The sequence below is a fragment of the Poecilia mexicana genome, unplaced genomic scaffold, assembly GCF_051168715.1.
Source record: "Poecilia mexicana isolate PSO_F unplaced genomic scaffold, ASM5116871v1 scaffold_11, whole genome shotgun sequence".
Lineage (NCBI taxonomy): Eukaryota > Metazoa > Chordata > Actinopteri > Cyprinodontiformes > Poeciliidae > Poecilia > Poecilia mexicana.
In genome coordinates this window covers 25,633,782-25,658,879 of record NW_028263380.1, presented here as the reverse complement: position 1 = coordinate 25,658,879, position 25,098 = coordinate 25,633,782, and positions in this window count along the sequence as shown.

Genomic DNA, 25,098 nt, shown 5'->3' with positions numbered 1-25,098 from the left:
TAGCAATTAAGCAAAAATTTCTTCTCATATTAAAAGAAAAAGTGGGGACAAAATCCCTCTGCTTACTAAGTTGTAAGCATGACCTCATTAATGTTAAGCTTCAACAATAAAGATTCACACCAGATACTGGTACCATATGTTATCCACATATATGAAGGAATCAAAGCAAATTAGTTTACTTTTAATGCAAAGTTGACAATCTGATATTTTAAAGCAAGTTTTAATGCATTTTTACTTTAAAAGTGTCATTATTTATCGAATAATGCAAAATTGATACTTTTAATGTAACCTTGCATTATTTATCAAATGATACTTCATGAAAACAGTCTGCTTCATGTTCATGACAGTTGCTGTGTCATGTTTATGACAGTGTCATGTCAGTCGTATGCCATCCTTCAAATGAAATGTTATCACACTAACTTAATGGTTCCACCTCCGCTGCTTCCTCACATTTACAAACAAACCCTATTTTCTTTAGTTTAAAATTAGGAAAAATAATTATCTACTTCACTTTGCTGATTTAATTACTGACAAAATAAATATATTTCTGTGTTTAGTACTTAACCCTGTTGCTTTTCTGTAACTCAAACAAGCAACAGATGATCCTTGAGATGATTATGAGGTAATGAACAATGGTGCCCCCCATCATACTAATAGACGATCTTTGAGGCAGACCCCGGTTGCTTGCCGCTTCACTTTTTGTCGCTCGCTCTCGTTTCGCGCGTCCAGGCGTTGCCATGGATACGATTACAGCCGCGGGTGACGAGAGGCGCCCGTGTTTATCCGTAAACCGCGACATCTAGGCGGCCAATCGGCCATTTTTTTCGGCCGCTGCGGGACGGAAAGGTCTAATCAACAGGTGTCCTGTCCCTAAAGGAATGACTGGGCCATTTACATTGATTGTAATTACAAGAGGACAGCGCCTGCAGCTCATCAGGCTGTCATTAGCATTATGTGGCTCGAAGTTACTCCCACACGCCCTTTTTCCGGGCTAATGAAGGGCCCTTCAGCTCTCACAGCCGCTCTTGGAGGGAGAGGTGTTTGAAGAAAGGAGCAGTAATTACACAAAGGTGGGCCGGGGAAGGAGATGAAGTGCCAGCAGCACTAAAGTGTTGAATAGCTGCGGCTCTTTCCACCTTATTTCCGGCTCATTAGTCACAACCATCACAAACTTTAGCCTTGCTATGATTCACAATCCTAATCAGACTGAGTTCTGGTTCTTATAAGAACATATTGAGAAAAGTGATGACATAACACCTACAAACAATGAAAAAGGCTCATTTCCGGCCTCTTTTCTACTCATTTCTACCCTTTAATTTCCCACCTTCTCCTGCTTGTACCCTCTTGAAAACAACCCACCTGTATGACTACTTACCTCCCCAGTAACAGCTAATATATTGATTATTGATCGTCATTTATGGAAAAGATACAACGTTCCTTGGCAAAGATTATTAGTTTACCGTCAGTTTACATTTAGGCCTGTTGCAATAAATCAATTGATTGACAATTTTGTTTACAGAGACTTCATAATTAATTTTATTTGTTGTTTCTGCTGTTTTATTTATTTTGCATATTTAAAATGTCTTCCAGTTCCAGTGTTAAATATTCACTATAATTTAAAGGTTATTGATCTTTGAGAATGTGTTCTTGCATTATTATGCCATTACGATTATATTACTGCTCCTTCACGTTGAGAGGATCCAGTTGAGGTGGCTCGGGCGTCTGGATGCCTCCTGGACGCCTCTCTGGTGAGGTATTCTGGGTCCCACCGGGAGGAGACACCAGGGAAGACCCAGGACACGCTGGAGGGAATATGTCTCCCGGCTGGCCTGGGAACGCCTGGCCAGCCGGGATTCCCCCGGAGGAGCTGGAACAAGTGGCTGGGGAGAGGGAAGTCTGGGCCTCCCTTCTTAGGCTGCTACCCCCGCGACCCGATCCCGTAAAAGTGGAAGAAAGGACAATAAGACAATTTTTAAGATATTCAGACTCATAGAACCACACTGAAAATCTTTCTACACACATGGAAAAAATCTGGAACAGGGCTGAACCTTCCCAGGAGAGTCCAGTCTACTGAAATTAAAGCTGCAGTGCCTAACTTTATATAAAAAATTTTTGTTTTGTTTTTTACATATTTGTTAAATTTATTATATCATGACAGCATGACAGATAATCTGAAAAAAATTGAGCTCCTCTGCTGTCTCCCAGTTACAAACAACCAATCAGAGCCAGAAGGAGGATTTTAGCGTTGTTAATCACTATTGTGTATGTGCTTGCTGCTATGCTGCACAACATAGCCTGCCACAAATGCTGAAGGTAGTTAGCATAGCCACTGAAGTTGGCAGATTAATGGTTTTCCTGTACTGTCAAGTTGTTTCTCCGCATTTAGTATATTAAGCAGCTAGTATGAGAATGACTGACAGCGCAAAGACCCTCCTCCTGGCTCTGATTGGTTGTTTTTGACCGGGTTTCTGGGCTTATTTTTCTGAGTTAAGATCTCAACAACTTCCTGTTTCTGTTACCATTAGCTTTCTACCAGAAAATCCTGCAGTAGAATGTGGGATTACCAGTTTGTGGTGCTAAACTCAGGAAGCCACCCCCCCAAAAATAATTTTGGGAGTTTTCTAGTCAAAGTCTGCACTTAGATCTGATGGAGTGGTATGATTTTGAAAAAGGGGTTTCATAGTTAAAAAACCTTCAATGTAGGCAAATGAAAGCATGTCTGTAAGGAAAACTCTTCATAAGTGTCTTCAGTCAGAGGGCTGACTGTAATACAGACTGCTACAAAAGATCTTTCCTGCCAACAGTCATCACTACCTACAAAAACTCGTCGAAGAATCTGAATTAATTTGAGTTACAGCAACATTTAATTTCCCTTTTGGATCAAAAAGTATATTTTAGTTTGAATTTGAAAAATGGGGCAAAATTCCTCCATATTGAATAAACTTTTTAGCTATCACATTTGGAGGTGCTAAGGACGTTTTTAGGCGCAGGGATGTTTAGTTTTTCACACAGAGACAGGCGTCATGTTAGAATGTGACTGCAGATGTTCCCGATGTGGTTTTCAGCTCAGGATGAACTTTTGCTCCACCTGAGGACGCGCGAAGAGGAGCACCTCGAGGAAGAGGAGCGTGAACGTCTCTGTTGTGTCTGTTTTCTTTCCACACGACAACCTCAAACTGAGAGGCGCCTGTGAAATCTAACAAAAGGCGCTTCAATTAAACCGTTAAAGATGAAACCAACTGTTTCCCTTTTCCATGTTTTTCTTTTTTTCAGTCTGGAGGTTGTGCTTTAAATATAGATTTGCGTACATGAATCCACCTAGTTCAATGGAAATACCATAAATTATAATTAATGCAAATGAAACAAAATTCTGCTTTTTGTTTGTGAGTTTTTAGACAGCGAAACCGAGTGGCTGTGTGGGTGGGGAGATGCCACACAGCATCAGGAAAAGGCTTAAATCAAAAAGCCAACCTCCCACCACGCCTTCATTAAAAATCAGCTGTACTTATTCCACAATAAAAGCACATCTTAAAAGCTTACAGTGTCTGTGTGCATCCTGACAGAAATTAGAAACACAAAAACAAAACACATGGAAGGCTGTTTAAACGAGTTTTTATGATGATTTTTACATTGCCTTTATAGTCATTTTGTAGCACTTTGAGATTCACATGTAAATGCTTTATAAATAAAATGTTATTATTTAGAAGCTATGTGACACACAAAGTCACATTTAATGTTTAATTTGAGTGAATTGTGATTTAAAACATGTTTAAAATTTGCCAACTGAGATTAGTTTGGGCCGCACTTTTCTAATGTTTCTTTATAGCATAAAAACAGACAGTTTTTCTCAGTCATAACTACAGCATTTTGTACAAACAGGAAAACTGCCTGGATTACTTGCAAAACTCAGTTTCTTTCTCTAAATCCTTAGATCATCTCTGAAAATTAAATAACTGTAAAATTAACAAGTCAAAGCCTCAGAATGTATTTTGTTTTTATGTTTTGATCAACAGGACAAAAGCAATTGAAAATGTATGAAAAAGCAGAGAATTGGACATAATCACCTGATGATGTACAAAAGCATCTGCACTTTTCTCAGAACAGGAAAACTCTTTTTTTTATGTACATAAATCACTAAATTATTTTAGTAATCACATTTTTACTCTAACTTGAGTGATAATTAAGTAGTTTAGAGAATTTCAATTCTGTTCTGAGAAATGGACCATAGCAACGGAGAAAAACTGTGATAAAGTACATAAAGTTTCATGTTGTAAGATGGAAAAATGTGGAAAACTTCAACTCATGTGAATCTTTTTCAAAAGCTTTGTGATTTACGTAAAATATAATCCTAATTGTGATTATTAACTCTAATATTTGACCTTCTTTTGAGGAGGCTTAAGTGAAAAATTGTGATATTTTCCATTTGAAAAGTCTGCAGAAGTAAAAATGAAAAGAATGTGGAAAATGTTCTGCAAATTAAATGTTTTGACTTTATGAAAAGGCTTCTGTGTTGAAAGCTCTGACCTATTAGCTTGTTTCAGAAGTTCCCAATGATTTGTTATAGATTCTTAGAAATCCAATACAAAAGTCACAGATGCAGAGAAACGGCAGAGTTTTACTTTCTGCAGTCGGGGGATGAAGCTGCATGAGAAAGCTGCAGCAACAAAAGCCCAGCAGGGGGTCTGATGGTTCCACTGGTGTGGAGTGCTGGGGTAATCGGTCCTAAGTGATCACCAGAGTCACTCTGGGTTCATTACTGAGGTGGTAATGAGAGGAATCAGTAAACAGGGCAATCAATCAGCATTGATTGGTAAACAATAAAGAAACACAGGATTTAACAAACCTGTACGTTTGGTTGAAGATGGGTTTAGTTTGGCCACAGATGGGAGGAAATTACATTTAGTTGACTAACATTTAGTATTACACTCCACTTTTTACTCTTACTTGAGTAACTTTATTATGGAGTGGTGCTGCTCTAACTTGAATAAAATGTCTGGATACTAACTTCACTGACAAGCTTGTTTTAAATGTTCACCTGCATTTTTCATTAAAGTTTCACAACTTTTATATTGAACTAAATTTATTTGGAAAAAAGTTTATTCTGTTTGAAATCTGCTGGATTTACTTAGAAACCTTTTTAAAATGTAATCTGAATAACTAATTGAGCATGCTCCACTGTTTGATAACTAGAATCAATATGAATGTCTGTGTGACTGAATTTAAATAATTTCTTTTGTAAAGTGCTTTGAGAAGACATTTGCTACAAATCGGCGTTATTTGAATAAACTGAACTGATTCTATTATTTCATAATTATGTTATTTATATAAATTATTTTCACTTTGGTCTTTAAAATACCAAAGTTTCCACATAAATTTATATTTTGTTTAATCTGATGATGTAATTTTTAAATATTAAATGACTAACAGTTTGATCAGTTCCAAGTCTAATTATTAACTTTTATTGATCTTTGTTGTTAGAAACAAAATATAAAACTAAAATCTTCTCATGTTTTTCCAGTTATGAATTTTAAAAGTGCTGACTAAGTGTTTTTGGGTGAATACCGTGATGGTGGAAAAACGAAATGAAACCCCAGAGGAAATGTTCCGGACTGAACCGGGATTATTCCCCTATTTATTTTCATAAAAGTGAGCGATTTCTGCATGAGGAAATCTGGCTTGTTTTGAAAATGGAAAACCGGCCCGAGGGGGTCAAATGGCAGCCAGGCCACACCCAGAGAGCGACGCGCACGGCCTCGACAGCGCGGCTTTCAACGGGAGAGGCCTTTTCACGCCGGCCCATCTGCATGCATAAGAAAACACAGCCTCCAACTCCAAGGGCCAAAATGAGAAGCCTATTAGGTTGGTGAGAGTTTGTGCTGATGTTTTTCTGCTAAAGATGGAGTGATGAGGACATTTTCCATGTCGTGTTGCTCTGCGCCAGCCCGACAGCGTGTTTGTGGAAGAAGGAGGCCCTTGTATGTTCCTCTCCGTCTGCCTGTCTGTCTGCCCTCTGGCTGGTCAGATGATGTCTGTCTGTCGCTGCTGCTCTTTGTCTTCTACTCAAAGCTGTCTTGCATGTGCAGATAAGCAAGAAAGATGTTGCAAATGGATGGAGGAAACACACAAGAGAGGGTTTTAAAGAAGGATAAAAAAACAGAGCTTGACAACTTCTACTTATTGAGGGTAAGTGGAGAGAAAGGAAGAGTGAGGCAGGGAGTGAATGGGTCCTTTGTGATCAAAAGGCTTGTTTATTTTCTTGGCGCTTGAACTCTTCAGGAGCCACATTGGGCCTGTCTGCGCTGCTTAACACGGGTCCTTATCGCCTGCCCGACATCCCAGCAACCGGACCTGGATCGCAGACGAGAGCCGGCTCAGCTCAGAACCAAAACAAGCAAACGAAGGATGGAAAGAAGATTTCTGGGCCACTTAAAGCGCAGGAAGAGGAGGAATATTCAGCTCAAAATCCATCTGATTCCCACTTAAAACTGAAAGTTCATCTTATTTAAATGAAATGAAATTTTATGAAATGAAATTTTATTCGAACATGATACAAATATAAAAATAAAATAGTGCACAGTAACAAGAAGTGCATAAGAAAGAAGAGAAAATACAGATTTTTTTGTTTCAGTTAACATATCATGCTCAAAATGGGGTAGGAAGAAGTGAGAACTTATAAACTCCTACCCCCTAAACACTTGAAACTTTAGAGTCCTACTGTCATTAAAAAAATCAAAATCAAAGTGGCAGTCAGAAGTAACAGTTACTAATATTTACCTATACATTTTCCCATTTTATGCTGGTTTGTCTTTCTAAACCCTTACACCAAGTTATCTGCAATACACACCTTATTGCTTTCTATCACCCGTATGTGTATCTATTGAAAATTACCTCTTTGTACTTTCTTTTGAATTGTGTTAAACTATTGCTTTGTTTTAAATCTTCATGTAACTTGTTCCATAACTTTACACCTTTAATTGAAATACAGAAGCTTTTTCTTGTTGTTCTAAAATTGCGGATCTTGAAGTTTGAGTGACCCCTTAAGTTATACCCCCCTTCTCTTTCAGAAAACGTGCTCTGTATGTGCTCAGGTAACAACTTTTTAGATACTTTGAACATAAACTGAGCCATTTTAAATTCTACAAGCTCGTCAAATTTGAGAATTCTGGATTTTATGAAGAGTGGGTTTGTATGCTCATAATAACCGACATTTATATTTACTGTTGGTAAATATTTCATTGATGTGAAAGGAGGAAAAAACACAATTTTCAAAACTTTTTACCAGTAAAAAAGGACTCAAAGGTCAGTATTTAGAACCATGTTTGACTTCAGTTACAGTTTCAGGGAGTTTAACTACTTGGAGAAACTGACCTCTCCCCCTCTGTTGTAAAAAAAACAAAAACAAAGCAGGATGGAAAACATCTTTGAACATCATTTTTCAAGTCATGCCACAAATTCTCCTCTGGATTTAGATCTGGACATTGATCTGTATTTAGCTCCATCCATCTTGTTGATTCTGGCATCTTCCCTCAGTGCAAAACACAAAATCTTACCTGATATTTTTGGCCTAGTTTCAGGTGCAAATATCTTACAAGATTAAACTAACTTAACTAATTTTTCAGCAAGACATAAAAGCATATTTTAAGTCTATAATCCTTTAGATATTTCACTTATAAGAAGTAATTTTCCCTGTGTTATAAGAGAAAAAATACCTTTTATCAATATTAAAGAATTATTGACTTAAAACAAGCTCCTATCTTGATGAAGTTACATGTAAGTTAGTTTTTGTCTTATTTCAACTAGAAACTAGACAAAAATAGTTTGTGTTTTTGCAGTGCAGTCCCTGCACCAGCTTCCAGTCGGGTTTTTTTTTAAACATTAAGTAAGTCTAAACTTAAGGAAATTCAGTGGATTTTGTATAATATCAGGTCCAGTCATTTTAACATGTAAACTGGGATCAAGGCTGTGCAGTTCACGGTGGTCTGCTGGGTTAGATTACTGTTGCCATGACGTCCACATCATGTTTGATTATTCTTCCAAATCTATCAATTAATCAATCAATCAGTCAATCAATCAATCAGTCATCTCCGACTTACACTTTAATGCTCTCAGTGACTCCAAATGGTCAGATAATTAGTAGCCTAATTAATCAGAAAGTAGGTCCTGCTGTCAGTTTCACTTACAGCTTAAATAATCTTTACATTTACATTTTTTAAGCAAATTTAAAAACCAAAATCAGAATAATCATCGCCCCACATATGTAGGCTGTTGGACTTCTTCCCTCCTTTTCTCTCAGTACATTTCCTGTCTGAATTCTGCATAAATAAAGTACCACAGAAAAGCCTTAAATGATTATTCACTACTTTGTGTAGATGTGTCATAAAATCCAGTTGAGGTATGTGGTTGTAATTTAACAAAATGAGAAAACGTTCAAAGGTTATGAGTAATTTTGAAAGGTGTTGTACAAGTAGTGCTCCCTTCACATATCTTCATATCAGGATTATGATTGCTTTATCTTTTTACAGCTTTGTCTTACTCCAATCCCTGGCTCTTATGCCTCATTCATGGAGGAAAGGTCTTTACAGTGGCTGTTAATTACCAAGATTATTAAATATATTAAATCTAAATTAAGTTGATAATATTAGTAATAGGATAACTAAAAATTAAAATAACGGACATCCAAAACATCAGGTGTATCTGAGGCAGAATGAAGAAAGATGTTGGCTCTATTGGAAAAAATGACAGCAAATATGAGCGTTATTGTGTTTAAAAATCTTTTTCTCAACAAAACCTCTGTTTGCAGATGGATTAGAGGTCGAAACACTCCGTGTTAGATGGGGCCTAAAATACTGATATGGAAATGTACAGGACACTGCAATGAGCATCTACAGATCACAACCATTCTCTCAGCTGCTACTTTCCTAGCTTCCTGTCTGCACCAGCTGTGCTGCAGCCAGCACCACCATCGTGGCGATTCAGCTTCAGCTTCAGCTTCAGCCATGTTCCTTAACCTTCTGGCCTTTTTTACAGCATTGCTATCAATGTCGGGTTCTGGTTGTGGTAGGATCTCAGCACACATTAACCAAAGGCTCTTAATGAGGCAATAAAACCGACTTTCATGATTCATATGGGCACACAAAAACAAAAACAGCCAACCAATGGAAATCAGATGTTGGACTTAATTCAAAGTAATTGTGTCCCAGCAGCAAAGAGGAACAGTGGGTTTTAATTAACTGTTGTGCTCAGTAACGAAGCAGATCAGAGCATTTCTAATATATTTAAAACAGAAGTGTCCAAACGTTTTGCCATGTGAGACCAAATTGTAGACTCAAAAGAAGTCAGGGGGGGAAAGAGCAAACTAAAAGTCAAGTGGCCTGATATTTATTGTGTATCCAAAACTTGAAAGGGATTTTTACGACGGTGTATTAGGGGTACTGGAGACAGAACATAAGGAGTACATTTAAGCTAAAAACTCAGAAATTTTGCGATTAATCTCAGAATTTTTTTAGAAAACTTGGAAATTTTCAAAAGAACAATTTTTGACATTTGAAATTCAGAAATTACGTTTTGTGGACAGAATTTCTGATGTTAAAAATGTGATTTTTTTTTGCTTGTTTTTTCTAGAAGATGTAGCAGATTTTGCCTGTTTTCTATATTAAAGTTATGTTGGTAACTATTTTTAGCCTGACTACAAATTAAAAACCATTTAATTTAAAATATGCCCATCTATGGACCAAACTTGGATCACTTTTGAATTGCAGTTGGGGGCCGCACACAATCAGTACCAGGACCACAAATTTGCCCCCGGGTCACAATTTGGACAGCCCTGATTTAAATGATGCAGCTTGGGAGGCTTCTTGCCTCCCCTCTGTCTCTCCCTCGCCCCTCCAGCTGGTATTCACACATCTATAATGGGATTAACACGCTGCTGCATCAGGCAGAGGAGAAAAAACAAAAGAGAGAAAAGATGATGAAGAAACAGTGAAAGAGAGAGAGATAAAGAAAGAGAGTGAAGCAGAGAGAGAGAGAGAGAGGTCCCAAAAAGGAAAACAAACGTTTAGTGGAAAGAAAAGTCTCTTTCCATCTGGGTGTTTTAGGCCATGGGAGGTCACTGGGAACTTTTTACACTCATTTGAATTTCAGGAAAAACTGCGCCTGGCATTTGTTTTCTCTAAGTACATTAAAATCAGCAGGAGCAACGATTATAAATACAAATTAGACTCATAATCATCAGATCTGCTGTGAAGAAGTGAAAATACCTCAGTAATCCCAGAGAGGATTTTCTCTGCTAAATTAGTTTCTTCACACTTTTAGTATTTAATTATGTTAATAAAAACCTTTTTTTATTTCATTTATTTTACTGCTTCTTAATAATTCCTAGAAATCATATTTCAGATCAAACTGAAGCACCTCAAGATAAACAACAGGATAAATATCGGACAAAAAAACAACAACAATTGAAAATGTTTGTTTTTCTGCTTATTTTTTTAAATTAAAGATCCTCAGAGTTAAGGAGGAACGTTTCATTTTATTTTGGGAGATGTAGATGTGTAATCTATTCAATCTGCACCCATCCCTGCGCGTCACACTGGATGACGTGCAGGGATGAGTTTCATTGTAAATATTTTTGGTTTATATTAAACCACCATGAAACTTCCACTGGTGCTTTAGTGCGTCACTAAAAACACGACATCCACTCGCTGTTTCTGGCTTTGTCAATATCTCAAGACTAAAGAAGTCCAAGAAAGATCTTTCCTTTCTTTATCTCATTATCCTGAAATGTTTAATTATCAGTTTAGTTGCTGATCCAATGCTATACATAATTTTTCTCCACATTCAGTTTCACAGGAAGCTCAGATCAGGAATGTGACGATGAAGGTTTAACCTACTAGTTGGGTAGTAATTAGTTATACTTATTTGGGTAACTTTCTTTGAAAAAGAAATACTTTTAGGAGTATTTCTACTACACTGTACTTTTTACTTTTACTTGAGTATTTTTTATGAAGTATTTCGACTCTTACCTGAGTAATATTTCTGGATTTTCTACCCACTGAATGAAAAACAAACATGTTTTAACCAAAAACTCACCAGACACAGACACACACCTGCAGTTTTTGTTAAAGTTTCAAAAGTTTTGTTATTGAAAGAAACTGATTTGGAAACATTTCCTTTTCCCTAATTTTGTTATTTTTTTTGTTACTTTTGTGAATTATTGTCATTTTAGTCTGATGATGTAATTTTTAAATATTAAATGACTGATAATTTGATCAGTTACTCAGGACTTGAGTAGCCTTTTTACCAGATATTATTTTTTACTCTTGTGTAATTTCTTGTATACTTGAGTAAAAATATGTTGAAGTTGTGCTACTCTTACTTGAGTACAATTATTTTTGCGAACTCTGCTCACCCCTGCCTATTTGCAGACCTGAGCCAAGTCTGTGATAAAGAGGTGAGTAAGGGAAACCTGAGAGGACAGACAGGAGGGGGGAGAGTTGGCAGGATGAAGAGTGAGGAAGTGAGGATGAAGATGAGCAGCAGCCAGCGGACCGGGTCCGGCATGCGTGGAACGGTGTCGGTCTATCCTGAGCTCATGTGCTAACGGGCTCCTTGGACTATCTCTGGAGGAATTCCCTCTTCCTATTGGCACGCTGCTCCACTTCCTCCCTCCACACATCCACAAATACCCAGACCGCTCCGTCACGCATCGGTATAGGCTCGCCGAGCGCGGCGGGGTATTCTAGGACTGGATCTCTGGGTTTAAAGGGTTGATTTACGTTTCCTGGGACGGCTTCCTAACCTCCTGAGACCCATTGGGTTCTGTAAATCAGGATTCAACGAGTCTGACTTTCTTGTTTCATAGTCCTTAAGGCCTTCTGGTGATTTTCACACATTTCCAGTTGGACATTTAAATATTTTTAATGGTAAATGTAATATTTAGGCACTCTCTAACTGTGGTTTTGGCTCATTAATCATCTCATCCTCAGTTGAATTCCAGGCTCTGTCTTTCTGCTGCAGATTGCTTTCAGACAGACTGGGGTAGTTATAGTTACATAAGCCGCTAATTAACTCTCCGTTGTGATGATAAGTGACTCGTTATTTGTTCATTTGATCAGTTTAGTAGTTTGACGTTTGCCGACGGCTCAGGGCGCTGATGCTGCAACCCGCCTGTAAAAATCCTAACGAGGTGTTTGATTTGCTCCGGTGTTGATTTTAGTATCTCTTGTCGGGTTCCTGTTTGGCCCGCTTTGCCAGCGTTTATCTCCATGTCTCGTCTTTCTGTTCCTGAACTCCTTCAGTTCAGTTCCTCCACCGTCTTCTCCTTTTCCCCAGCCTGGTTCTGGCCTTCGTCACCGTTTCCTCTTCTTCCCGTTGCAGACGGTTAAACAGACCTGAGCTCTGGCGGTCTGTCTTTATGGTTTGAATGTGTTGTGTATGTTTAGCCTGACGTGTATAGTCTACTGCCTTGTGCTTTACAAGCCTGTGAGGCCCTGCTGTCCGTCGACACATGCCTCTACCTGCCGCCCTTCAGGCTAATAGTACAGACTTCTGGAAGAGATTTAAAATAACACACACCAACACTTCTGAACGTTTAAAAAAACAAAACTTTAACCGTAACAGAACTTCGTCTGTCATCATGTTGGTTCTGGTCCACTTTTCCTCCAAAGATTCTTCAGTTCAAAATTTACCAACTTTGATTTCTGAAGCCCACAGCATTTCAATCAGGGCTAGCTCTGGACTTTGACTAGGTCATTCTGTTCTAGATCTGCTGCTGTTTTTGGGATCATTGTGCCAAGCTTTAGCTGGACTCATTTGACTCTAAAAAACTTTGGTACAGAGAAAATTAATGTTTGACTCAACAGCTACAAGGTGCCCAGGTTCAGCGGCTCCTAAAACAAGCTCTAGCCATCACTCCTCCTCCTCTGTGCTTCAAAGTTAGATTGATATCTTGCTTGGTTTCTCCAAACATCTTTGGTCATTCAGATGCAGCTTTACAAACAATGTTTTCAGTGAGGAAGTTTTCTTCTTCAATCCTTCCAAACAAGTGAACCTTTATCAACCTTTTCCTGTTTGAACGGTCGTAACCTTTACCTGAGGCCTCTAGTCTCTGAGATGGAGCTCTTGGGAATGTCTGATATTAATCTTTGTATAAATTTAATGGGATGTCTTTTCCTGGATCAATTTGACTTCAGATTGTTAAAAAAATCGCTTCAAAATCTTCCCAGCAACAGTTCCTGACGTCTTTCCAGCCTGATGTTGGTTTGACCCCAGTCTCAATGCTCTGCAGCTTGAGATCCTAACACATGGGATCAAATAATTGATGCATTTGTTTAGAAGCAAGTAGCTGCTGTTTCTTTCTTTAATCTTCTGGAAACATCACAGGTGATCTTAGTTTTTCCGTAACATGGATCAGTGGTATCCAAACTTTTTGTAATGGAAAGTTTTTAGCTTATTCTCAGCAACAAAAATAAGAACTTGCTTTGAAAACTCTTATCTTTCATAATTTATCTGTGGTTAGAGGTTTTGTCTCTCATTTAAGACAGAATTAGAGCTTGAAGAAGAAGTTTGCTCTTCATGGTCATCAGACATCGAAGTGATTCAGTTCCCTTCAGGGTGATCCAGCCACCCTGAGTTTGGGGGATTTCTCCCCTTCACTGCAGCTCTCTGTCGCCCTGGAGGCGGACTCCCGGCTAAATGATGTCTGGAACATAAAATATCAAATGTTAAGGCAGGGTGGAGAGCGGTGGGCTTGGCTGCACACAGTTACGTTTGGATGGGTTTGGATGGAGATGGAGTTCGTCTGGGTTGGGTTGAGATTGGCTGGATCTGTGTTTGTGTAGGTTTGGCTGGAAGCGGTGCAGCCTATAGGGTCCTGGAATATGCATGAGTCCTGCTCCTTTTTTTGGCTCTGGCTGAGAGCGCGATGGCAACAGACATCACACCAGGCCTGCTGCGATCAGCCAGCCAGACGACACCAGCCAGCCAGCCGACCGCAGCAGCCGGCCACCTACCGCACAACGTTTGGTTTCTACAGCGACAGAGTGACTGTCTGCATCACCGCGGCAGAATCTGGAGGAGTCTGGACCTCAGAGAGACACTCCAACATCAGGCGATGATGGGTTTTCACGTATGTTTACGTTATAGGCGTGCTGCCACGGGCTCTGATGCAGAAAGCTGAAAAACTGACGAGAATTCCCATCATCAGGAGTTTTATCTTTAGACATAAAAACCTCTGAAACTACAAACGTTTACATCCAAACTATTCACTTGGTTTATTATCATGACAACGTCTGATGGCTCCCAGTTAGTTGTCATTAAGAAAACAACCTGTATGTTCAAAAACGTACATCACAAATTCAGTGTAAACTACTGGAAACTACCTTATTTTATAGGGACGTACAAGAAGGTATTCTGTATGTCTCAAAAAAGTATTCCAGGAGTATTCCAGGAGTATTCCAGGAGTATCCATTTCTTGTAGGAAAGTAACCTGTATGTTCTAAAATGTATCCTATACATTTCAAAGCGTAACCCAGAGGTTCCCAAACTGTGGGGCGCGCCACCCGGGGGGGTGGGGGGGGCCGTGTCATTGCAGTGGGGGCGCGGGAAGCCGTCTGGATAAAAAAAAACCCAAAACATGAACACTGTATGCGCTGGGTTTTTACCTTAGAATGGCCAACTCTCTGTTATTCCTGTCAATTTGATACAGTAGAGGCTTCCACACTTCCCATATCTGTGTCCTCTGTCACTTTTATCAGCAGTTAAAACTGTTTAATCCGTTGTTAACATGTTGTAACCTGTTTTTCCGAGCCGCCTTTAAACGCAACATGAGCGCTACGACGCTCGCGCTGGGTTTCCACCTGTGAAGGAGACCTGCTGCTGCTGGGCGGAGCTACGTAGGTTTGGGTTAGAATCACGGCAGCAAACCAGCAAAACGCAAAGAACTTTTCACAGTTTTTCCCTCCAAACTTACCGACTGAGTTGAGTAAAGCTGGTGGATGCAGGTAATGTTAGCTAAAAGATGACTAGCTAACATCAATACAGAACCTTAAGCTTAACAAGTACCTTGTAGGCTACCGATGTTGGTGTCTATTTTCAGCTTCATTTTGCCCCCAAAAAAGTCGATGCCCCCGCCCCCGTCACACACGTCGTTTCAACCAGACAGCCATTTGTAATCCATAGTGGGGGTGCAGAAAATGTTTGGAAACCACTGGTGAGGCGCAGAAGAAAAAGTTTGGGAACCACTGGCGTAACCAATATCACCTCTGGAAAGTATCCTGTTGGTATCCTGTTTACATATCGTATCTTTCCTGCAAGGTACCAGAAAGCACCATTTTAAGTTGTGAGAGAGTACCCTGCAAACTTATGAAGCTTAGGAAAGCATCCTGTAATTTCCATGAAAGCATCTTGAAAAGTACTGAAAAGTATCCTGTTTTTAAGAGAAGTTCAAGAAGTTACACTGTATGTCTGAAGAAAGTAACATTCAAACTCCTGGAAAGTATCTGGTTTTGTAGAAAAGTACCAGAAAGTATCCTGTGAAATAGCCTCCTTTATAGGGAATTGAAGGAAGGTGCTCTGTATGTCTGAAGTAAGTAACATGCAACTCCTGGAAAGTAGACTGCATGTTTCAAGAAAGTATCATGTAAACAACTGGAAAGTATGAAATTTTTTGTAGGAAAGTACCAGAAAGTATCCCGTAGTTACAAAGAAATTACTCTAAAAACACCTGGAAAGCATTTAGACTTTTTAGAAAAATACCAAAATGCACCTTGTAGGTGTCAAGAAAGTAACATCCAAACTACTGGAAAATGCCCTGGATGTTTTTAGGAAAGTCCTAGAAAGTATTAAGCTTCAAGAAACTACCTTGTAAACTACAAGGAAAATGTCAATTTTCTTCTAGGAAATTACCAGAAAGCTCACTACAGGTTCCAGGTAAAATACATGTTTAAAAGCTGATCTCCACTCACTGAAGGCTCTTTTAACCATTCATAAACCTTCTAATGTAAATTAGTGACATTTTAACATTTTCTGGATGATCTGAATGTGAAATTCTTGCATTTAATACAAATATTAAACATGATAGTTTAACTGGAAACATTCTAAATATTATGTTTAGGGTTTATGATGGCGAACAGTGAGGTCTGTTTGCCCTGTGATTTTAATATTTACCCAAAATAACCTCGACGTGTGAGGAGTGTTGCTGTACTGGTTCTGCAGAGTAAACAGTTAAACTGTTGGGCGGCAATTTACATGTGAAATGCAGCGAAACACGGCAACTGTTACGAGGCGGCTTTCGTATTCAAAGCGGGGAAATGCTCATTTACATTTACTTCAGATCAAAACCTGAGAGCAGAATGGAGAGTTTGTTTACAGGGAAAGTCCTGTGGAGTCAAGGTTAGTATTCATTGACATCCGTTCAGACTGGACCGGCAGAATTTTAGAAGTTTACATTTTTGATCCCATGAACAGAGTCTCAGAATGAGGTTGGAAATAATCTGGATCTTTGAGGAAATAAACTCTAAGAGCGGATATCAGAAACACGATGCAATACATTAAAATAAGAAGAATACTACAAATAATGCTGTTCAAAATTAGTTTTATAAAGATGGACTCCAAACTGAGAGTCAGGGGAGATCAGGAGGTAGGAGTTTGTCCTGTAGACGGTAGACTCCAAGTTTTGTGGGAAAGTATAAGAAAATACCTAGTAAATACCAAGAAAGTATCATGGAATGTATCCTGTTTTTATAGCAAAGTACCAAAAAGTACAAACAAGTATAGTAAGCCAGGCAAAGGAAGTGAGGCTGGCAGACAAGATTAATAAAAGACCGGAGCATCTTTGTGTCCTAATCTGACTCACTGAAATTACTTTGTAAATAGAAGAACTCTTCCAGCAGTTTGGATGTAGAAAAGATCTTTGAAAGTAAATGGGGAAATGAGAAACAAAATCCTAAAAGCTGAACCAGAAAAAACTGGAAAACCAGAGAAAGAAAGAATAAAAAGTTGCATTTTTAGCTACTCTGTATTTAACTGACTTTAATTACCTTTATATGTCTTATGACTGCAATTATTCTATTATCTCATTGTGGAATAAGTCAAAGTATTTTTCCATCTAGTTTTTTCAGTTCTACTCTAAGTTGTGAAAAAAGACTAAATACATAAAAATGTGTTACTTCATGCAGAAACTCACAAAAAATAAAATGCATCCATTTCCTAAGAGTCATTTAGTTAAATTCAAACAATAAAACTAAGAAGGGATTCATTGCTGCATGTGAGGTAAGGATCTGGCAGTACTAACAGTGGTTAATGGCGCCCCCTGGTGGAATTTATAAAACAGGCATTCTCTCAGATTAAACGGGATTAAATGAAAAATGGCTTTCCTGATTTTTTTTTAATAAGAAAAATATCAGTATAACTTAAACATAGCATAAATATCTCGTGTAGTTATTAAATTTGAGGCCATTTTAAATCTTTGGTGTTCATTTTTCTACTCAGAAATTCATAGTTGCAATGTTCTCGGCCTTTATAGTTTTTCTCCTGATGAAGATAACGGTATTAATTTTAGAACAGGAAGATGATCAAATTTATTCTCACTCAGGCCAAACTTATCACAAAGTAAATCTTCTTACAAAGAAAAGTCTTTGTAAGATTGTTTTTTTAAATTTTATTTGTTTAACAACCACGTTTTTTGCATTCATGTCTATTCTGTGAATTTCACTAAAAAGCTGACTTTGCCGCATCCAAATCTGATTTAAATTAAATTATTGAACTTTGATAAATATGGCAAGCATTTTCAAAGAAACTATGACCTCAATCTTGATTTTACTGCTCACAATTTACTAAATTTTGTTCTATTTTTTTCCAACTGATACTTAGATAACTTGTAAAATTTATTTTGCAAGTTATCTAAGGAAAACCTGCAAAAACATGTTTAGGTTTTGGATTTATTTAATAAGTTACATACCCCTGTCCAACAACAAATCTAAATTCTTTAATTAAAGTATTGCATGCTTATTTTAGTGTTGAATGGGTAAAAGAACTTTATTTTTGGCCCTCATGTCAAGAGAGTACCAAAATATTAAACTTAAATAAGAATAGAACTACTTAAATATATTTTTACTAAAGTAAAAGAAAAAGTAGTTGTGCAAGAAATTACTCAAGAAAGAGTAAAAATGTATTTGGTAAAAAAATCTACTAAGTAGTAACTGATCAAATTATCAATCATTTAATATTTAAAAATTACATTATCAGGTGGAGAAATGTTGATAAGGAGAAATGTTGATATTTTAAGGACAAAAATGGCAATAATTCATTTCAGTAGCAAAAAATAAAATCAAGCAAAACAATTTTTTTTTCCAAATCAGTTTCTTTCTACAAAACTTTAAATCTGCAGGTGTGTGTCTGGTGAATTTTTGGTTAAGAGATATTTGTTTTTCCTTCAGTGAGTAAAAAAGATAGAAATTTAAAGAGATAGCAATACTTAGTAATAAAATTACTAAAGTAAAAGTAAAAAGGATAGTAAAAATACTCCTAAAAGTAAAATTTTTCGAAAAAGTTATTCAAGTAACTGTAACTAAGTAAATGTAACTAGTTACTATCCAACTCTGCATTTACTGTCATGCATAAGCACAAGTATCAAAATTTCAAGCAAGTTTTTCTAAATTAGCATCACAAAATCTAGAATTTTGATGGCAAAAAAACAACAAGAAATCCTGGAGGGACTGAAAAGATGTTCAGTATTAAATTTATAAAAGTTGGTTCATCTATTTTTTGGCAGCAGTGACTAATCTGGTTAATGATGTCGTCATTTTGGACAGAACTGTGCTCAGAGAAACTTGTAATGTGAAAAGAAAGAACTCAATAATCTGATGTTTTTCAAAACATTTTAGCATTTCTCGTCACCTCTGTGGTTGGGTGTGGAGCTGCCGCCTCACACCTGACGCTTCGTTTGGGTTTGGCTGATCCACATCTGGCCCGCAGAGTGTGAAAAGGTGCAAACACTGAGGTTCATTCAGGGTTTACGGAGCGGGGAGAGAAACAGCAGCTGCTCCTGGGGGACTCCTGTGGGCTGCAGCGCGATCGTTCCCAGAAGAGGGACCAGTTCTGACTGGAAACACACACACACTCACACACACACTCACAGGAGCCCACCCAGATCTGAACCACCCAGAAACAACTGCAGCATCATTATTTAATGACACCAAGGGAAGCCGTCAGAACTGGTTTCACACAGAAGCTTCATATCTGGGACTTTATTTCACCACAGCTGGCGGCTTCTCACAGTTGGAAAGCAAATATTATAAAGGAAGCATCTGGAAAAATTAAGAAAAGTGACAGAAATGACTTCAAAATGACGAGATTCAGAGATGATGCGGCCTCTGGAGGAGGGAGGCCTGTTGGCTCATCTGTGACATTACAAATCCAAGATGGAGCTCATGAAAAACAGATGAGAAGCGTGTCGAAACAGACTGCTGAGGAGATGCAGTTTTAAGAAAGCAGATTCGATTTTTGTTGCCTTTACAGCAACAACTCGCCTGTAAGCTTTGTGGCGCTGCCAGACATCCAGAACAACAGAAGCGAGGAGCTCATTAAAAATCCACAGTAGGATCCATGACAGGCTGCAGGGCTGCTGTCCTTTCCTGCCTCAAACTTCCCTGAATTTTTCAGGCCTTCCCTTGCCACACTGGAAACCAACAAACACAGAAACACAAAGGGGGAAAAGTTTCACTGAAACTCTGAACAAAAGTGAAAAGAAGTGAAAAAACAAACAAACAGAGGAATTGATGGAGTTTCTACAAAGATAAACAGATGTTTACATAAACAACTTTTTTTTTAAAAACTTTAAATCAGATTAATCTGTTCCTGTTTTAGGTTACAAAGCAAACAAAAAATGTTGGTACCTCTCTGTTATCACCCAGTTTTAACTGGAAGAACTTGAAACTAACAAAAGTAATAATAAATAAAAATGTACTGAAAATTAGCCAAAGAAAATCAGACATTACTCTTGAATTACTAAAAAACATTTGATCTAAATGGGCCTTTCAGGACACACAACAGAATCAACAATTGGAATAAAAGTACAATAAAAATAATAAAAATTAAACCAGCCTTGACAAAAACAATGGTACCTTGAGCAAGACTGAAATAAGGTGTAATAAACCAGCCTATTTAAAGTGTAACTAACCCATTAACTATTTTGCCAATAATTTGTTTAAATAGGTTATTTAGGATTCAGTCTTTATGTTTCTGTGCAAAAATACTGTGTAGTTATTACAAAATAAAAATATTGGGCTCAAGATCAGGGATATGCAACATAGTTGGATCATTTCTCCAACTCAGTTTTGTCTTTTCTTCCCAACTTTTAAATGTCGTCACACCTGGCTCCAGTATTAGCTAATTTAGCAGAGCTTGACTGCAAACTAGTTTAATCCAAGTGTGTAAGACAAGGAACACATCTAAAAGTTTTAATATTATATAATATTAAGAATGCAAACACTGTTATTTATAAATATTTGAACAGTTTGATAATGGGTTTTATCAATGCATTCTGGCACAACCGGCCCTTTGAGAACAGTCATGATCCTGATCTGGGCCAAACTGGAAGTGTTTCTAGAAATTGATCTGGCTCTGTTGTGTGCTTAGTTTATTATTGAGCAGGTAAAGGAGCTTTTTTTTGTGTGTGTTCACGTCCTTTTGACTTGGAGATTTTGACCCTGACAAAAAGTTTTGACACCTCAGCTGTCATCCTTTCGAGGCTGCAAGAGTGTGTTTTAGATTTTACCATTTCTGGTTTTGTCGGATTACAAACATCTCCTTGTTTTTCTTCACTTCTCCAGTAAAACGCATCAAAGGCTGCGTTCACACTGCAGCCCGAAGCGACCCAAATCCGTTTTTTTTTTTTTGCCTAAATAAGACCTGAATCTGATCTTCTCATGATAATCTCAACACAGACCGGGTTTTTTCCGAGTATGACTCACGGCCAGGTCGCATTTATACGTCGCGAACGTCATTGATACTCGACAAACGTCACTATTCTGCGTCCTGATTCACGCAAGCGAGAAGAAAAAACAACAACCATGGCAGCCGATAATGAGGATTAAGTTGTTAATCTGATGTCTCAGATCGGAAAGTAACTTCAAAAACCATGAGATATGCTCCACCGTTAGCATCCATGTTTACTTCCGCAAACAGCGCGCATCTTCTTCTTCTTCTTCTTTATGGCGGTTGGCAGAACACTGATGCTCGCTACGTGTGACTTAGTGCGCCCTCTACTGCGCATATGGAAAACCTCCAGGCTATTTGCAGTTCACACGGGAGATCACAGTCATATTTGAAAGTATGAACGATCATGCAAAACAAACAAACAAAAAAAAAAAAACTGATTTCACAAAAAAATCGGAATTGCATTAAGGCCTGCGGTGTGAATGCAGCCAAAATTTTAATTTCTCATGCGGATACGGACAGGAAATAAACCACACGGAGACAGGAAATGACTTTGGTCTAAATTCGCACTTTATTTCTAACACTTACAGGTTTGTTCTCGCCCCCCCAGCTTCCCTCCCTCCCACATCCCGGAAAACAACAGGCACACAGATAGCGATGGGTTAAGGGACAGTAACAGAACGGTTTCAAACCCAAACGTTCCCAACAGAACCAGGTTTCAGAAACAAACTCAGACAGAGAGAGTCTTGAGGTCAAAAAACAGCATATCGTTAGCATGATAAAAACAGAACCCCCCATAGATACAGAGTGGTGCCTCTCTGAGCTTCATCACCACCATCTTTAGGCTTTATTAAAGAACACTTTAGGAGTCCCGTCATAAAATCGTGGGGGTTGTACAATGCGGAGAAATCAAAGTGGAGCTCTTTGGTTTTCACTGTTGAGGTTTTTTTTCTTTAGCAGTAAAATCTATCTTTGCTGTCCTCTTAACCTTTGGATTTAAGCTGCATTGTAGAAAAAATAGAAAGGAATTTTTTTTTTAGCTTTCTCCTCGATAAATCAAGAACACGGGCCAGAAGTTATTCTCTCATTTATTCTGTCTGCTAGTCGCTCACTGAGGCCATCAGAAAGTCTTATTTCATGGAGATGGTTGCAGTAAAATGAACATTCACATCCACAGAAGAACTACAGTAGAAAACGCCCGCTGTATCCGTGTTTATATGAACATCAGGCGTTCGTTTCCTTTAAATCGTCACTAACAATATATATATATACACGTGGAACGGCGTGTGTTTGCGATGTAGCGGCTCGCTGTGGCAGTTTTTAACTTTGGTATCATTCTCGGTCGCCACCACAGTCCGACTGCACAGGCACACAAACGGATGAGTCAAAATAATAAAAATAAAAATAAAACACAGAACAGCCAGGTTTGAAACGCCTCTGACAGAAATGATGAGCGCACACACACACACACACACACCGTCCTGTCTGTCAGACCCTAAAGCACCTCAGTGAAAATGGAGGTTAAAGCCTTTAAACGGTTCACATCCCTCACTCCTGAGTTCAGACACGTCTTTGTTTTAGTTTTCATCTTTAAAGCTTGAAAGTCTATTTGGTTTTTTCATCAGAGCATCAGAGGTATTTGTTTTGAGTCCTGATCCCGCGACGGGACGAAGGGGAATCGGAAAGCTTTCCGGAGAACAGAGGAGAAGTAAATGGAGGAAATTCACTCTGGATTTAAAATCAAGTTAAAGGATATGAAAAAAAAAAACGATAGAAATGTGTCAAAACACTGATAAATGTGAGAAATGTGGAGCATGGTTTCTGAAACATGCTTCATGCTGCAGCTAGACAACTAACTGGGACAAAAAAGAGACAAACTGGGTGTTAAAAAGGCTTTTTAGTTACTTTATAACAATTTCTACTAGAAGACATTAAAAAGGAACGACTGAAACTTTTAATCGGATTAATCGTGATGAATTGACTATCAAGTAATCTAGTAATCAAATAATTTATTGGAGTATGCAGACTCAAAAAAGGCCCTTTGCTGAAAGAACAACACACTGAGAGCAGTAATTAAGCTGAAACTGTAAAAAAACATGTACAATTTATCCGATTAATCGATTAATCGTCAGAATAATTGATAGAATAAGCAGCTCTAAAATAATCATTGGATAAATCCTAGAAAATTTTGATTTAAAACTAAATGTGTAAGTTTTTAGGCACTGACGCAGCAGAGTGCCAAAGAGTGGAAATTAAACTAATATTTAATCTGGTAGAAAACAATATTTCTGCTGTAAAATATGTGGATAAAAATAGAGAAAATCTCCAGTTTGAGTCCTTGATCCTTGGAGAGTCATCCGCTGCTCTGATTGGTCCAATTAAATTGGAAAAATTTAAATAATATCTAAAGTTCCCGAGTGGGAGAAGCATGAAACACTTTATGAAGGAGATTTTGGGTTTGAATCTGAATCTGAATTTGGGGTACGACTCTTTAAAATGTATATATTTTTTTACATTATTTTATCACCATTAAAAACTACCAAGACTTATAGTAGAATACATTTTGCAGCATATATTGCATTTAAAATGTAGAAGTTGTCAGTTACTGAATGAACATCTGACTTTTTTGCTCATTTTTCCTGGGGTTGAAATGCAGTTTTACTGCTCCAGCCTAAAATCAGATGTAGTGTGGTTGGATTTTTGCTTCTGGATTATTTTATACTAAATAAACAGCGTTCCTGTGTTTATTTTCTGATTATTTTTCAGTCAGAACAATTAAGCAATTAGAAATCCTTCTTTTGTTTGTTCAGTTTTATGGTTGCAGAAGCATAAAAACATCAGAATGCTGCAAACTTCTACAAATAAAGTTTTGGTCAAGAAAACTGAAGTAAAGCACTAAGAGTCAACAGATAATGAGATAATTTTTGGACCTGTAAAGATTTACTGACCTTTTTAAATAAAAACTTAATGGGGAAAGTGAAGGTCATTGGAAAAATTAAAACATATGATATGGAAGTTAGTAAAATTAAGGCGTTTTATTAGAATTTAAAGAGGAATTTGTGACTCAAAGCTGAAGTCTGAAGGGAAAACTCAGCAGAACAAATTTTAAGTGTGTTTCCTCTTTTACATTTCTCCTCTTCCTCGCTCTCAGTCTCAGTTAAAAACAGTCACTAAAGTTTGTTTTGGTTTGAAACAATCTGAAGAACGCCTCTCTGCAGGTACAAGCCTCACACGAACCCCTGAAAACGAGTACAAAGGTCAAAAAGACTTAAATAGAATCCAATAAATACATAAATAATCAATAAATAAACAAAGTGAGGGACAGAGAGGTTCATAAAATACATTACACTTTTTTTTCCCTCAACACCCTCCCGCCCCACCCAGGAAAAGCACACATCTCCCTCATACAATAAATACAAATATCTTTTTTCCAACAAAGAACACATGAGAGAGGAAAAAGTTTTAAAGCTTTTGGTTCAGAAATCGTCGTCTTCGGTTTTCATCGGAGGATAAAAGCCCCAGCCTCGGTAAAAATGAGAATCAGACCAAAGGAAGAAACGGTTACATTCCCACTGAAAGTGGATGTTAAAAATCTGCCTCCCGAACCCCCATCAACATCTTCATCACCATCTTCATCACCTGCTGCCTGCAGTTCTGTGTCGCTGTAAAATAAAACCTGCTGGTTTCAACACTGGACTCGTTTTCTCTGTTCTTGCTAAAATTGTTTGCTAATGTCAGCCTGTTTGGCTTATTCAGAGAAGAAATTGTAATATTCTGTCAAATACGGACTTGAATACAAATTCAGCAGGTGGATATTTTATGATTTTTACACCTGTGGATCAAAATCATAACACAAAGCAGCACGTCTTAAGATAAACTATTTAGATCATTTTACATATATTTGTTTCACATTTTTAAGTCAAGGTTATGGTAATAGTGAGAATCTTAAATCTTAGAATAGAGATACAAGTAACAATCCTTTTCTCCCAATTTAAAATGATTTTTTACAACAATTTTTTTGTATTTATGTTTACAAAATATAATAGATTTGCATTTGGATAGAATTTTGCTTGCAAATTTTGAGCAACAAAAACATCATATTGTTTTGTTTTTATCCAAGGCGACACTGGATAGATTAAAAGACAGAAATCCTGTTGTGATTTCATT